General features: G+C 39.0%; 2 long non-coding RNA genes across 2 annotated transcripts; one reads left to right on the top strand and one right to left on the bottom strand.

The window, feature by feature from the left end:
• Positions 1-1,860: 1,860 nt before the first annotated feature.
• Positions 1,861-4,906, top strand: LOC144990096 (uncharacterized). The gene is made up of 2 exons (XR_013654042.1): positions 1,861-3,887; positions 4,629-4,906. It is a non-coding gene; the product is annotated as an uncharacterized LOC144990096 (long non-coding RNA).
• A 3-nt stretch (positions 4,907-4,909) lies between these two features.
• Positions 4,910-7,758, bottom strand: LOC144990105 (uncharacterized). The gene is made up of 2 exons (XR_013654052.1): positions 5,352-7,758; positions 4,910-5,273 (listed from the first exon to the last, which is right to left on the bottom strand). It is a non-coding gene; the product is annotated as an uncharacterized LOC144990105 (long non-coding RNA).
• Between the last annotated feature and the right edge of the window lie 7,548 nt (positions 7,759-15,306).

Raw genomic sequence — 15,306 nt, forward strand, 5'->3', positions numbered from 1 at the left:
TCGTCAACTCATGGTTTATAGCCCAACCTCAAGTCCGATAGGACAGCAGTTCCCACACAGCCATTTGTGATGGGGGAGAGTTATCGCTAACACACTCAAAAAATATAGGTGTAAGCAGTTTGCAAATCTGCTAAAACAAAATGGCATACAACCCCACTTTGTTGGCTTGTCCTTCATGTATTCTTTGAAGCCACCATCCTCTCAGTGACACAAACATTCCCGTGTCCCTGAAAGCAAGCTTGGCAGGGAGGCACCATGTGACAGTATAGAGGGTTGACTCAGTCATATTCCACATTCTTTTTTGTTTTTCTCCTCATCGTTTTTGGAAGGTGTTGTTTCTTTTCTCTCTTTGCCTACAAGCACTTCTTCCTCCTCTCGCTCTTTCACCAATGGTAGTCCAGTTTAACATCCCCACCATCTAAGACAATGATAACGGTGGCCAGCATCCATTTGGTCCAAAAGTGCTGTTCATGATATACACGACTAATTTGTCTCTAGTATTAAGTCGGAAGCCTTGTCTGACACAACCTCCCATATTTAGCCAGACTTGGTACTGACGCACAAAAGCACTAGATTGTCACGTCAAAGTGTAATGAGTTTGCAAAAATAAATAAATGAGTAAGATGAAAGTTCTTTTTCTGAAAGCCAGAACATTGAGAAATTAAACCCCAATCGTAGAACTGTTTAATTTTTTCTAGAGCTGCATAGCAAGAAACTACTTTTCCTTTTCACCTAGGCAGTTTGGATACACTTATCAGCCTTTCACACATGCAATCTGCCATCACTGTATCGCCGCTAATCCAGTTACCACTGCTCATTATCCCCCGTCTGCCGATACACGTTGATTGAAATATGATAGTCATCTAAGATTGAATTAGCAACAAGGTCACAGCGGTAACCTTTCAACAAATTAGTACAGGAAGCCTTTGAATATCACAGGCACGTTAACCCAGCTAGTAATATAATTGCATGTGTGATGCCTGGCAGTGAAGAGAACACAAAGATTCTCCTGTTTTTTCCCCAACATCACAGACACAACTTGAGATGATTCATTCAAATATAAAGGTGTGTTCGTGGATAATTGCTAATGGGGACATGGGCTGGTATGTGGCCTTATCGTAAGCAGGCGCTTCACTCCAATATCTGTTCCTTTATCAAATTAAAACTCTATGGCAGATGTTCTTTAAGGATGGAGTCACAATCTGTGTCTATAATCAGAGACAAAAAAGACAGAATATATGTCATTAGCTAACAGTTTTCCTTTGGATTTGCCTTGATTTTGAAGGAATGCTGCAATTGAACTTAAATTTCAAAACAGAACACAGCCGATTAATAAATAGTCTTCTTAAAATGTTCAGATTTATTAGGTTTTTACTTTGTCAAATGGGTGTCATCATATTTGGCATTTAAAGCAAAAACAAGTAGTGCACTGCATTTCCCTGCACCATATAGTCTGTAGGGGTCAGCAGGACTCGCAGGCCACCTCCAGGCCTCGAATGCTGCATTCCTGCATGTCTTCCAACATACCTTGCTCTGGAATGTTCTAAATGGCTGGACACACCTTAACCAGGTGATCAGTCATGAGTAGGGCTTGGATATTTGGAAATCATGCAACCCTTAGGCCTGGAGTCGCACAGTTGGGTTGAGGTGAGGGAATTCAGCTTGAAGTTTGGTGAAGTTCGTGTTAGCATGCTATAACTCAGGAGGGTAGGAGAAAGCAAATCATCCTAAGTTAAAATGGGGGCTAAATATTAATGCTACTTTAATACCAGGGGTGTCAAACTCCAGGCCTTAAGTGCCAGTGTTCTAGATGTCTTCCAACCAACCTCCCATTGAAGCTCCTTATTAGTTAAACACACCTGAACCAGGTAATCAGCTGCAGGATTTCTGGAAACCCAGCAGGAGGCCAGTCCTCCAGGCCTGCAGTTTGACATTCCTATTTTAAACACACTGTTTGTTACATATTAAAAACAAAAAAACAAGTTAAATGCACCTTCTTTTCTTAATATATTGACCTGGTGTTCCAGACTGCTACGACGCTGTTTGTACGTTTTTTCCCCCCATTATACACATATACAAGACAGATTTTGTACGTTTTTTAAAACTACTGTGCATTCGACAATGTTAGGACAACAGCCGTTGTTTTGTCAGGCTTGTTTGTGCCAGTGCAACACTATGGTGTAATAAAATAGAGAAGTGTCTTGTGATGCCTTGGCAGCAGAACAACAAAAGGCAAATTAAAGCTAATTAACATCTGTTTCCGTCTCTTCAGTGTGATTTAGGCAGTCAGGTTTCCTTTAGACCAACCGCACTTGCAGGCACTCCGAGGAGTCAGGAAGGAAGAAGCGTGTGAGGTTAATGCATCACACGCCGTCACACACAGACAAGCCCAAATTAAGAGTGTGCACGCAGGCCGCACAAAGCAAATTCTGCTCAGAGTGTAAAAAAAAAAAAAATACGTGTCGCAAAAATACAAGCAGAAACAGAGATCCACATTTACGCACACACGCATGCTAAAAAAAGGTATTCTTTTCTTTGTTCCACAGTTACAGTGTCTGCTGTGTGGGCTCAAAGAGAGCAGCTCCTGCATGCACATCAATTTATGTCTCTGCTCAAAAAATTCTAAACTTAACCTTATCAAATAAGAGATGTTCGGCTGCTGAATGAGAACTGGCTCGAATGAATAATTCCTATTCATACAAAAAGATAAAACGCTGCTGTTTTTGTATCCTTGATGATACGTGAGGAACAACAGCCTTTATAGTTTGCATTTAAACATGAAAAAAGCAGTGTCCTCAAGACAGGAAACCATTGAAAATCATTTAACCTGAAGAAAAGCCTGGTTTTAGTAAAGCTTAGTAGGCCAAGTATAGATTCAAGGAGTCCTTTACTGATGGGATGGTTTTGTGAGATCATTCTTATTCACGGTCTTTTGGAAACATCATAGACCAGGTCCAGGTTCGGATATAAGGTGTGAGGAAGGGGGTCATTGTCCCGCCAAAAACTGTTTTAGCCGCCCCGCAAATGTGGTGGCCCACAAAAATCCACAATTAACTAAAAGAAAAAAAGAATTACAAAAAGCCCACAATAACAAACAAAAAACCCAAAAAAATAACAAACAGTAAAATAAAGTAGGAATGGATGCACAGACAGATGAACAAATAGACATTAATAGGAAAAAAAAGGATAAATGCAGCACTTATAAAGCACAAACAAAGGCTTTTGCCCATCTCAAGCCAGGTAAATACAGAAAATAGTATCAGAAGGAGCATCAATGAAAGGAGAAGATAGCTATATGGATAGATAAACTGATATGATAGCATGGGTTTATGAGCATATTCGATATGCACCCCATAGTGGAGCTGGCTAAACGTGGGCCTGGCCAGGCCCATATGTGGAGCCTCTGTCACAAGAACAGGCAGACAGCTGGATCTAAATGCAGCAGGTTTATAAGCTCAGCTGAACATCCACGTATGGTGTCAAAATAGAGCCTAAAGTATTGCGCATCAAAACAGTAAAACCGCGCATCAAAACCCCAAATCTGCGAATCAAAATGCATAAATTGAGACCAAAACCCACAATTTGCAACCAAAAGCCTTTCCGCAAAGCACAATCCTATTTCTCAGCTGCCAATTTGTTTCCTCGCCATTCTGAAATCCTGTTTTTGAGTTGCAGTTTTATTTTGAAATTGTCTTTTTGAGTTGCGCTTTTATTTTTTGAGTCGCGCTTTTATTTTTTGCGGTTTTGATTCTAAAACCTGTCGACACGTAAAAACAGCGACATGTCAGTCAAGGGGAGGGGAGGCGGGACATCCCTGATATCCAGAAGCTCATTGGCTGCCGAATAAGACCGAGTCTTACGTCAACAGACCAGTTTAGAATGTGCCGGTAAGTTTTTCATGTTTTTCAAATCTTTTACTATATGAAACGATCAAACTTGTACTTTATTTAACCAGAGGACGCCAGCACAGTCAGATGAGAAGCTCCACCAGTAGCTGCTAGTGAAAAAAGATATTAGAAAGTTAGATGTTGCATGAAAAACTATCACCATTGTTCTCCTGTGTTAGCATGCTAGCTAGCTCAATGCTAGCGGGGTTTCCAGCTCTTCTCATGACTTTTATGGATTGAACAAAATCCATTTTTTACCACAGTGTCAGGATCAGTCATGTCAACCTGGGAATAATTGCCCGTGGATTGTCACTATGGTTAATCAAATAGTTTTTTAAGAAGTACATTCATGTATATATAAGGTTTTTCAATATTTCCTTAGGGATTACACAGATGGATTGAACAACAAAGCAACATATTGCTGCAAGAAAGTGACACCTTTCCTAGTTTGGGATCAAGTTAATCCCTATTTAAAATAAATAAATAAAAGAAAGACAATTAAGAAACACAATTTTTATTTGAGGTACCAGAGCAAACTTCCCACAGGTGGGATCAATAAAGTTTTTCTGATTCTGAACTGTATTCCAAAATAATTTTATTCTCAACCTTAAAGATTGCAGGTTAACACAGGAAGTTACCCTTCACAATATGCAGCTACTGAGTATCAATTAAGGTGTGTGTGTATATACATATTATATTATATATTTTAACTTTCTTAAATACATTTTTCTTTGTGTGCAGGATGCTGTGGACATTGGACGATGACAGACTAACTTAAACCAGGCAGAGCAGGAAACTGTTGGAGTTGTTGTTCCCTCTGTGGCTGTCCTCTCTCCTCTCAGACCTGTTCAACCCTTGTGGGACATCAGAAAACCATGGCCAAGACATTAACATTTATGTACTGATCTATGCATGTCTTCACAGCAGGATGTAACAAAAACTAACAATGTGAACAGATCTCATCTGCCTTACAAAATACTGCACCCCTTAAGAAAATAAATGGCTAATAATCAACACTAGTATTTTGTAAAGCTTCATTTTTTAATGTTTGACCATTGAATGTGTTTTGTACAAAAGACTGATGGTTTTGCAAAGATCTTTGAAACACAGAGTCAAGTGCATTAGATTCTGTGAAATTCTGAACCACAATTCAGAGAAATTAAAATAACTGTTTTTAAAACTCCTTAAAAGACTTGAGGTGGAAAAGTCACTGTTTTCGTACAGGCACTAAGAAATGGGAAGCAGACAGTGTGCCTGGGCATGTTGTCAATGCAATCATGGTCAAAATGGACAACTATTTTAAAGGCTTCTCTCATCTCTCAGGAGATGTATGTGAGCCTGCTGGACAGCCTTTGCATCACACTGGGACGTCTTTGGGGCCTGCATCTGGAAAGAAACAAAAACAGCAAAGTTAATTAACCAAAAAAAGAAGAGAAAAATTAAGATTAAAATTGTTTTCATTACCTTAAAGAAATTGTAGACATCCACGTCGTAGCTGCCTCAGTATTCCTCCCTTTTTTGTTATGGCATGCATAACAATGGCCCTTATAGAAAACAGACATACAGCAATAGTCAATTTTAAAACCACCACCCAATTAAATATACTAATAATTCTATTGATGTCTAATACTGGAATAATTTTAAGTGGAATAAAGCACGTTTTTGCTGGTCTCCTACAATTTACTCTGCTCTGATTCACTCGAATACCGGACTTCTGCCAGTCTGCATAGTGCAGACGCATACATTTTGAATAATATGGCACAGCAATATTGTTTCTCTGTTCAATAATTCCCTCTGTCTGTAAACCCTGAAAAATATTGAGAAACCTTATAGGTTATAACATATTTGATTAACCATAGTGACAATCCACTGGCAATTATTCCCAGGTTTACATGACCGATCCTGACACTGTGGTAAAAAATGGACTTTGTTTAATCCATAAAAGTCATGAGAAGAGCTGGAAACCCCGCTAGCATTGAGCTAGATAGCATGCTAACACAGGAGAACTATGGTGATAGTTTTTCATGCAACATCTAACTTTCTAACATCTTTTTTCTCTAGCAGCTACTGGTGGAGCTTCTCATCTGACTGTGCTGGCGTCCTCTGGTTAAATAAAGTACAAGTTTGATCTTTTAATATGGTAAAAGATATGAAAAAACATGAGAAACTTACCGGCACATTCTAAACTGGTCTGTTGACGTAAGACTCGGTCTTATTCGGCAGCCAATGAGCTTCTGGATATCAGGGATGTCCCGCCTCCCCTCCCCTTGACTGACATGACACTGTTTTTACGCGTCGACAGGTTTTAGAATCAAAACCGCAAAAAATAAAAGCGCAACTCAAAAAATAAAAGCGCAACTCAAAAAGACAATTTCAAAATAAAACTGTAACTCAAAAACAGGATTTCAGAATGGCGAGGAAACAAATTGGCAGCTGAGAAATAGGATTGTGCTTTGCGGAAAGGCTTTTGGTTGCAAATTGTGGGTTTTGGTTCTCAATTTATGCATTTTGATTCGCAGATTTGGGGTTTTGACGCGCGGTTTTACTGTTTTGATGCGCAATACTTTAGGCTCTATTTTGACACCATATCCACACAGCTAAATCAGGGTCAGGCAGGCAGGGGTCAATAACAGGCCTGAGAACATCCGAGGAGAGACGGGGTAGTCAAAATCCAGGCGAGAGCCAGGGCAGGCGGCAGGCAAACCGAGGCAGAAACAGGGTCAGGAAACAGAAGATCAGATCCAAATACAACACTTGGTAATGAAGGCGATACTTCGCACTGTTTGCAGCTCAGAAACCGGGAACACCTTTCTTTTTTATGTTATTTTTTTAATGTTATAATCAAAATATATTTAAAAAAATAAAAAATGGTGTTCTTGGTTTGGAACAAGCACCTTGATGCTAGCGTGATTCTGTGAGGTTACCGGTATTCGATACATCCACCCTCTGAGAGTTTGCCGGCTTATCAGCAAGGCAGACAATACCAGCCCATGTGCAGTGTGATCTATCATTTTGGACCAGGGACTGTATTACAAGGCCTGAGATTGTGGACTAGATGGGCCTCTCAAGGAGAAGGGCTTGCCAGAAGCTTGCAAACGATGAAAAGCTGTAAAGCCGGGCAGCGGAAATGAAAAGCGGCCGAGTCCTCTTGTATATATCTTTTTTTTTTAAATCTCTGTTGTCTAGCCCTCTCTTTTTCAGTCGTGCACTCTCTGCCATTGAGGGGAAAAAACAGCCCGGCTGAAGAGGCCATGTAGACGGGTAGAGTGGACAAAATGAGCCAGGAGAGATTTCAGATAAGAATAAAAAAAAAAGCACACGAAATATAATAGAAGCCAGTGTATGTGATGATAGGCGTCCATCTAATTAAAGGTCCTCCCACGATAAAAGATAGGTTTCTAGCCTGTGTTATTTTGTTGGTTGGACAATTGCTGAAACGAAATCATCTTCTTCAGATGAAGATGTCGCCCGTGACTCAACAATACAGATGATTAAATGGGTTAAGAGATGCAGTTTGTGCCTCTAAATGATAAATGTATGAAAATAAAGACACTACAGTCTTAGTAAAAAATTAAATCTTACAGTCAATGGCTGTGACAGCCACCATGTGAGCCCCGAGCATTTGCATTGAATTATTGCCACGGTTGATTCCGCATAACCCTAACCGCTTCGTTCAGCTCAGGTTCAGGCGCTCTGATGTGAAGTGACAGGGAGACTCTGCTGTAACCACGGCGCGCAAATCAGACGTCAAAAAATTACACCTCAAAATAAAAAAATAAAATAAACTAGGAGTGTTTCATGAAAGTCAAAATAAAAGGCATCCTATGCTAAGTAGTTCAGTATTGTACTGAATTACTTAGTACTGTCAGCAGCTGTATCTGCGTTTAAATATTTAAAGGCTGCTTAACTGTAAAAACAATATCACCCCACTTGGAATGCAACTTTACCTGGTGTTATTACAGAAAACAGATGGGATCGAGGCCCGACGTGGGACCGGGCTGGATCGATGGGCGCTGCTCTTTGTGGTGAGGCAGTCTAGTGATGGAAAATTGACTTAGATGGATATGAGCAGAGGTAAAGTTTGACTGGGATTCCTTAATTTACTTACTGGAATCAGTTTGTTCCTTTGAGGATCCTGTAAAGTCTTACCCCTCTGTTCTGAAATTATGCATTTACCTGATCTGAGAGCGTTTGTGAAGGTATGTTGAAAGGGATTTTTGTTTGCAGTACCGAATACATCAGTTGTCCATACGGGTCTTACCTTCAACTCTTTCTGAACCCATTTAGCTCAAGAAAATCTGAGATAAAATGTTTTTAGAGTTTACTTAACATTAGCACTTGTAGATTCTGACCTTTTTTTTTGTTGAAACAATGACCACGGTCCTCAAGATGTCATCTTGAGGACCTAATCGGAAACCAGGATCGCCTTATCCAGCTAACACCTGTGTCACATGCAGCTGTATGGGGGGATTGACCCATACAGGTGTTTTCGGTTGTCTAGGCTCATGGAAGGTCGCAAAGAGAAACCGCTGCTTCTTTAAGGGGGCGCAGGTGTGTCTTGTTATTCCATTGAGACTTGCGAAGCCACCTTAAGAAACGTGATTAAAATGGAACATACCAGTGTTGTGGAGGTTTGATATTTTCTTTTTTTTTTCCGGCTTTTTCATTTTATTCCCTTTCGGGGTCACAGGGCTGCTGGAGCCTATCCCGGCCACTTGTGGGCAAAAGCAGGGGGGGCATCCTCGACAGGTCGCCAGTGTGTCGCAGGGTAGAGTGTCCACAATCACACACTCTCACATTCACAACTAGAGACAATTTAGATCAACCAATTATCCTATGAAGCATGTTTTTAGACGGTGGGAGGAAGCCGGAGTGCCCGGAGAAAACCCGCTCATGCACGGGAGAACATGCAAACTCCACACAGAAAGGTCCTCTATTGATGTTCTGGTTCAGGTCCCCTCCCAGTTGGGACTTGAACCGGGGGCCTTCCTGCTGTGAGACAAGAGCGCAAATCACTGCGCCACCATGCAGCCTGTTTGATTTATACACTTGTGACCTACAGATGATGCTGTTGTACAGGGTAGGTACCAAAACTGTTCGGCCTGCAATAAGTGTTTGGGGGCCTGAGACCAATGATGAGGTCACACTATGGTAACCCCACTTAGACAAACTACGTAGCATCGTTCGTTTCCCTCATAAGCTGTGTCTGACATTAGAGAGATTTTGCCACAACCCACATTGTAAAAACATCTGTGGATGTTAGAATGAACTGGACTCGTAGCTTCATGTTTGCAGGCAGGGGAGGGTGCTTTGTTACAGTTTAACAAAGTAGGCTTTCAGACCGCTGCAGCTTTGTTTGTTTATAGCGGAACTTGCAAATTCTTCTTCTACAGCCGTCCCGTCCAGACCAATCACCATCTTACACGACATCGGACCAACATACAGCCAAATCAAATAGTGTGACGTCATCATTAGTTGCACACCCCCGAACACTTGTTGCAGGCCGAACAGTTTTTGTACCTCAAACGGTGCCCTTACGGCCATTAGTAAGGTGTAAACCCATTATGTAAAATCAAAGTGAAAGAACAGTATAAATAGTATTCTACTGTTTTCCTATTGCAATGTATCATACTGTAAAACTGAAATGCAAACGTGGAAAAAAATCTTACAGTATTCTGCTGTTATTATGTCTTACAGTGCCGTGCTGTGAATTGCAATGCGATATGGAAAAGCAACGATCATGTGAATTACAGGGACCTACTGTAAAAAAACTGGGCATTATGGGAAAATAAACAAGTACACAATTTTATTTAAAAATTGGCTGCTCAAGAACGCCTCCCAGCCAGTTTACGTCAGCTTGCCAGCTACAAACTCAATTTTGTTAGCTTTTGTCCCTCTGGCAACATTCAGAATGCATTATGGGCGTTAAAGTTTTAAATTGTTGGTGTTGCACCGTAAGTTAGCGGTTCATGTCCGGCATACAAGCTTGTATGTATCAATGAAATAAATCAGGGTCAAAAGGCTTATCACATGATATCACTAAGGATGTCAAAGACTGCTTTTGTATTGTACCTCCTGACCTTTTTACTGCTTGGAGTCCTGCAGTAAGTGGGACATAGATAAGCTCAATTATCTGTGCCTACTGGCGTGATTACGGTAAAAGTTGCTATCACCTTGGTGGACATTATACATGGTTAAAAAAAACAGTAAGGAGCTGTATAACAAAAAAATAATCAACTGTAATTTTACAGTGATGCATTGTAGTTAAAGAATACCGTACCTTATTGTAATTATTTTATAACAAACTACGCTCTGGTTGTCTACTTTCCTCATTTTTCACTGTCAGGCTTGACACTAGGATCAGAATGGGCGGCTTGTTTAAGTGTTTATAAACGTTCACCTGCAGCATGCCCATTGGGAAAAAATGGGAAAGAACATTTTTGCTCTACGGACTTACTGAGTGATCTACGATCTTGATATATTCTGCAGGCGCACAAGTTTTCCCATTTTATGATGCAGGCCTAATCAGGCAGCAATAAAAGGACACAAAACCGGTAGTACACTACAAGTTTTAAGGTATGGCAGCTCCAGTTAGACCAGAATCCGTCTGGAACCTTAAACGTGTACACGTCTATTCTGTTTTGTTTTTGTTCATTTTAAAACCTAAAGTCACTAAAAGTATTTTTTTAGTATCATATTTCATAATAACTGCACTTCCAAGAAACAGTTGAGTTCTATTGGACTAGTAATATCTTTTTATTGGGCTTTTATTGTTAGACATTAAAAACGGAAGCTGAAACATCAAATGTCTGTCATTTCAACTTAGTATTGGATTCCCAAACGTGGTACAGTTAAGAACTTAGAGCTGCAGTGTTTTGATGGGTTCACTAAAGGATGTTAATATCTGTCAAACTAATCTGAAAAGTGCTTTGGCAAATATAGTCAACTGTCGCTCCATTCCTCTTGTCCAATTGAAACGGCTAAAAAAAGACATAAAACTGTGTTTTGACGGTTTGAGGGTAGACCAAATCTATGAGAACTGATCAATGGGCATGTATGATAACACTTAACATGTTTCACTAAAAGGTGGATCAAGATTTGTTCAGACTCAAAAACAGGTTGAAGCACACGTGATGGGGAAAAGAAAAAAAAACTGTCAACACATTAAAACACATTTTCTTTTTAATAAGTATTTCTAGAAAAGCAAACCTGATAAAAACACAATTCTCTTTGTTGATTAGAGACAATTCTTTTCTCTGCCTGATTTGCTACAGTTTTAGCCAGCCGGTAAAGAAACTTTATTTTGAAAGACTGGAAATATCTCGACTTGAAGCTGATGAAATTCCTGTCTCCTTGCATGCTGCCTATGTGGAATAAACTGGGCTTGTTTAGTAGGAGGTGCCCTCTTCCAATTTAGCTTGACTGCACTGCAGCATGACCTTTTCACCTTCCCATGTTACAGTTTCTGCTGCCAAGTTTAGAAACACAAGAGAAGAAGTCTTTAACTAGCCCTGCTCCGAAGGGGCCTCTCTCAGTTTCATCTTCTCAAACACCCAAACATGTAGAACTGATCAAAGGGTTTGTCCTAATTACTACGTGTAGGGGTTAGCATCTAGAACCATTTTTGAATGCCTTCTATGTAGTAAAATTTTATAAAATAAAAAATCCTATTTTACAACAAAAAGTAAATGCACTATTTTTTTAATCCAATAAATATACTATTTCTGATTATCCGTTATTTCTTCAATAACGCTTTTAAATATTGTCAATAATAGATTTGTTTCTACAACATTTATTTTCATAATTTCCGTTTTTGTTGTTAAAACAGTATAAATTGTGGGTTTAAATGCATTTATATCGATTTGTATTCATAACTGTTGCCTTGGAACAAGGGGATAAAAATACCGAGTCCCTACCTTCCGGTCCCATATTTGAAGCAGACCTGGAAGCTAGTCTTTGGTAGAAAAATGTGTTTTTATGTTGATGTTTTTGCCACATTTTTTGTGTCTGTCTCTAAAAGTAAATATTGATGGTTTCATGAAGACAATGTTCATCAATAGACCAAGACCTTATTATATACAACTAAAGACAACTTGACGAATCAGACATGTCACAAACTGGTTTGGAACTATCTAAACCTGGTTTGTCAACCATGTTATAAACACCAGCTTGGCTAGATTTGATGTCACTGAATACTTTTTTTTTTTTTTTTTAAACGTGCAAGCAGGCAAACCACACAGGTTTTGATTGTTTTATTATAAGCCACAGTAGTCCTGGATGGCAAGGAGGAGACTGTTTTTCTTTTTTTCTGCGCCTTTTAGCAAAAAGGTCACCCCGACCACACACTAAAAAAAGCACCAACATTTGTGTACAGCTATCGCCAGTGAAAGTTATTTTTTTGGAATGGTAAACAGCCTCTCAAACAATAGAAAAAAATAAATAAATAAATAAAAGATAATGTCCCAGATAGAAAAACCCTTACAAAAAAAAAAAAAACAATGAGGCCAAAACCTCTCCTAGTGGTCACCATGAGTCAAAACTCACTATTATAACCAAAATACATGTATTCGGGTTATGTACGCTTTCAAATATCATGGGACGGCCACAGGACCTACAGCTTGGTGGACATCTTATGTCAAAATATGAAAATAGGGGATTTTCACATTTTCACACAATATGGGGAAAAAAAATAAAAACTTGAAGTCGAGCAATCTTCATAATCTTTCACACACATGCCACTGGGTTAGGTCTACAACCACAACTGAGGTTTCATTGGCCTTTGACGTCGTCTCCTAACTTCTCCAGCATCATTGGGAAAAATGATGGAATTAAAAGTTATAGATTTTGAAAAGCTTTAGCGCGACAAGCTTGCAAACGTGGCATTGCCTGTCACTCGCATATTTTTTACCAGAATGCTGTGAAAATTGAACACATGAATCGTTGACTCAAGCTGAACAAAGCGATAGGACATACAATTAGGAATGTCGGTTAACAAAAACACCTCCATTGCCAGGGAAATCCAAAAGTTTACTTTTGCAGACTCTTCTAAAAATTACATCGACCTGTTCATCACCCATAGGGGACCAAAGAGTTTAATGGTTGCTATGGAGATAAAACCAATATAAAAGCCATCATTTTAAAAAAAGAAAAAAATGTTTTCACATGTAGAGGAGGAGAGTGAAGGGCCTAAAATGTTGCCACCTGCAACTCAAGGGAAAGCAAGTCAAATGTTAACTTTGAGAGAGCATGTGACAAAGATGAGTGTCACATCTACATTATTTGTAGTACAAAAAAAGCAATGATTAAAGAGGTGCTGTTCTCATGCGCCTGCAACATAAACCTAAGAATTTTCTGAAAGGCGTAGTAGAATTTCCCCTTCTGTTGGCCTGCTTTTTCAAAGCGATCAGTTGAAACAGGGAAAGAGAAAATGACTGTTTTTTCCTTCTGTCTAACTCTATGGAACAACTGCAACATGGATGCCACCCCCTCTACGCCCAGGAATTTAAACTAGACCCCGCTGATTATCATCACACAATCTTACGGCTGAAGACAGCAATTGCTGCCACCCACAGTGGCAGCCTGTCACGGCGCGCTCAGAACTGTGAGGCTTTGAATTCAGCCATCTGGTACAAGTCTGGCGACAAGTTCAGTGCTTTGTCTCCGTTATCCACCGTCGATGTCAGCAGACAAAAGGGAAACTGTCAAACGGCTGAGTTCAGGTTACGCGCTCCCTCCAAAGTCATGAGAAAAAGGCACTCTCTCCTGGAAAGTTTGGTTAAACCTCAAGTGGAACTAAAAAGTATTGTCTCCCCTCTCCGGCCATTTTAGAATCACCAAGGATGTTTTTTTTTTTAAGAAGACGTTTTCACAATTACCTGTTATGTCTACAAAAAGGACTATCTTGAAACTTATTTACAAACAAATATACACAAAAAAACCCCAGAAAGTATCGGTGAAACTGTTTCAAAAAGCAGAGGATTTTTTTAACCAATTTCTAATTTACCAGACTTCAAATGGTCATAAAATGAAGGTAACCATTGCTGTAGCATTGTTTTTACTTCCTGTTAGACCAGTAATGTAGTTCATAAGCAACAATGTCAACTCATTTCAAATAACTTTAAATTTGATCCAAAGCCTAAATGGTCATTTCTGTCTACTTTTGTCTACCTTAAAAAATGCAGTCAACATGGCACAATATGGTAGATGATAATAATAAAGATAGACATGCCTGATAGGGTTCAGGCAGAAGACGAAAGATAAAATAAAAAAAAAAAAAATCAATAGATACGTTTTCAGCATGCTTTCATTTTTGTATGACCACCTATTGTTATTGTTATTATTGTTTGTTTTATGCTCACTGATAAATGATATCTCAGTATTTTGGCAATTTGATTGTAAGAAAAGAAAAAAAATTCACACCAAAAATTGATAAATCTATCTTTCTTTTTAACTTAACCTGAAAATGTAATGTATAATGTTGCAAACAGCAAAGTTAATTGCAACCTTTTACCAATTAAAAGCATTTAAAACCTAAGAAATCCCTCGTTGCCTTTCCAAAAACCTTTTTTTTCCACACATGATCACATCACAAACATGCAACTAAACAACTTTGAACTCAAAATGCAGCCAGTGTTTCAGCTTTTTTTTCTTTACATCTATTGATATTTACAGCAAGTGTCATATGGTGATGGAACTTTTTTCACCCGATGGCACAAAGGGCGATTCCACACTTTGTTGCTTGCCAGCGTTGGTTGTGTTCAGTGACTTCCAGAAACAAAAATGCATCAGGTTTACGTTATGTACAGGAAAAGTCACTAAAAGTAAAAGTACAGGAAAAATAATAATGCAATGAGTCTATAACAAAACGAACAAAACTCTAGGGAATACATCGCAGTTTTTTTTTTTTATTTAGTTGTTTTATTTTTATGTATTTTCTTCTGTTGCCCCCCCCCCCAAAAAAAAAAAACAAAAAAAAAAACTTTACTTTAAAACTTTACTCAAGATTGTAGTAATAAAAACAGTATGTAAAAGAAAAAAGGAAGGGAGATAAACCAAGTAATATCAAGCTTTAAGATTTGGCATATTATCCAAACCAAAAAAATAAATAAAACAAGAGGAGAAACAGCTATTAAGCAACTCAGTCTTTATTTACTCATTTAATTTTTACCTGTAAAAAAGTTCTTCGTCAATTGTAGCACATTGTCCTCGCTCCAATGTTTGACAACTCCAACATCCCTAAATTAAATTAGAATATCATTAACCTTATAACCGCATGACGACTCTGGTGGAATTAATGAGTTCATACCAGGAGTCCCTCAGACTTTATTGGAGTGGTCGGGGAATGCCCCAAAAATTTCACACCTCTTTAGGTCTACTTGGTTTACTTCACACTGCACTATTGAGAGTGGATCTAATTAAT

This window comes from Oryzias latipes, chromosome 2 (assembly GCF_053564925.1).
Source record: "Oryzias latipes strain Hd-rR chromosome 2, Olatipes_Hd-rR_3.1".
NCBI classification, from domain to species: domain Eukaryota; kingdom Metazoa; phylum Chordata; class Actinopteri; order Beloniformes; family Adrianichthyidae; genus Oryzias; species Oryzias latipes.